This window comes from Eucyclogobius newberryi, unplaced genomic scaffold (assembly GCF_026437365.1).
Source record: "Eucyclogobius newberryi isolate DKJ021-1_F unplaced genomic scaffold, fEucNew1.0.hap1 SCAF_2, whole genome shotgun sequence".
Classification (NCBI taxonomy): Eukaryota; Metazoa; Chordata; class Actinopteri; order Gobiiformes; family Gobiidae; genus Eucyclogobius; species Eucyclogobius newberryi.
Genome location: NW_027315834.1, coordinates 18,237,197 through 18,239,362, shown reverse-complemented (window position 1 = coordinate 18,239,362; position 2,166 = coordinate 18,237,197).

The window sequence follows — 2,166 nt, the reverse complement described above, 5'->3', positions numbered from 1 at the left end:
AGTGAGCAGGCTGTTACAGTGGTCTAATCTACTGGAGACAAATGCATGGATAAATCCATAGCATGGATACGTCTGGTTTAGACACTATATTTTTGATTTTGGTAAAAAGCTGCTGATGTTATTGATTTGATGTGGCTGTTATAGTTCAAGTCTGAGTCCATTATTACCCCCAGATTTCTAATGTTTTTTCAGTTTAGTCAGTGTTCAGTTGGAGAAAGTTGTTTTTCATCCACACACTGATCTGTTGGATTCACCTGCCGACAGTGAAACATAGATCTGAGTGTCGTCTGCATAATTGTGATAGGACACATTTTCGCTGCGTATCAGCTGACCTAACGGCAGCATGTAGAGGTTGACCCTGACCCTTGGGGCACCCCATAGGTCAGGGGTCTGTGGTCTGAGACACAAACATCAATTTCAACAAAGTACTTCCTGTCTTCCAGATAGAACCTCCACAGTCTAAAACAAGATCAGCAATAAATTGGTAAAACAAATTGCTGCTGTGTATTTGTGCCACACCTGGTGAAGCTTAGATACTGTATATTGATATTCAAGTGTCTATGTCTAAACAAGGGCTAAACTAGGTTAAAAATAGAACTACACAACTGAGAGTCATTTTCATTTGTCTCCTACATTGTGTGTCTTTGTACAGTATGTAATGTTCTTGCAGGAAGAGCACTGAGCATCTGAAGTGAGCAGTTAGCAGAGGTATTATTAGTCCAGTCTGAACAGATAATTAATGCCTGAAAGAGGGAGGGGCTGTCACAGAGAGGCACCAGCCAAAAATATCTTCTACTAATTTAACCATCCGGGTTTCTAATCCTGAAGGCCCCACACCCACATCCCACGCTGCATCAGGCTGTTATCTAATATCTTTCACTAAACAATAATTTTTTACTTGATCCATTACAAACTAGAAAGGGAAAGAGTTATTTAGGACAGCGTTCTAAGCCTTGAACCTTTCCTTCTACAATTATCTGGTCCTACACTGCACATGCACCATATAGTACAGGAGTATTCCGTTTTTAGCATTAAAGGGGCACTATGTAATGTTTCTGGTGGATCATTTTTTTGCCTGGAATATCGGGCGGTGCAACATTAAACTTATCTACCTTGGAGATCAGATGACGCCACCAGGTGACCCTGCTCCCAGTAGAAATGCATGTTTGTAAACCATAAAAAAACTTGAATGAGGTAATTTTCTCCTCCACAGTCTAAAACAAGCTCAACAATAAATTGGTAAAACAAATGGCAGCTGTGTATTTGTGCCACACCTGTTTATATTGATTTGTGTTTGCGGGCGGTATCACCTTTAAGAGCGTTTGACCCAATGGTAGAGTCTTTGAACTGGTCTTCAGCCATGACACTTGAATAAGGGTGACATAAACCACATATTCTATACATTTTGCAAAAACAAAAGAGATTTGTGAACCTCTGCCCTTTTCTAAATAATTTAGTTTCAGATGTAAAATACCATTATGCATGTCGTAAAGTAAAGTATGTCAAGAACCATGTCACAGAAATGATGAGGCTCAACTTTGTCTAATAGATATGTCTTGAATAGTTTACTATGTAGTACACTTTCTCTCATCTGGAATCCAGTAGGCTACTAAATGTATAGAGTACCTATTGTAATTTAAATTATAATAAAATTATGAAACTACCATAAAATAACAAAAGATAGCTTGATAGTGCTTTGAAGTCAGTTTAGTTTTCAAACTACAATTTTTACACAAAAGAATCACAAATCTTAACAGACGACATTAACAAAATGTATACATACGTTTACATTAGGCAAAACACGTGCTCTTACTTGGGTAGATCTGAAAAGTGCTTGTGCTCTGTTCTGTATTCTGCTGCCACCTGGTGGCATAAAATTATATAGTCAATTCAGTCTACGATTCCAACATGTTAACCACCAGCTACAGCAATTGTTTTATTATTGTGCAACATTGAACCAGACCTGGCTAAGCCCTTAAAGACCCAGCAAGGACAAGCTCAAGTTCAGGGGAGCTTTTGACCACAATCTAAACATGTTTAAATGGTCAGAAACAGATATTTGACAGAAGTTCAAACATTTCTGCAATTCAGATTCTACCAAGGTCCACATAATGAGAGAATTGGAAATGGGGGACACATACTCAAGGAATGGCAAATAGTCAAACA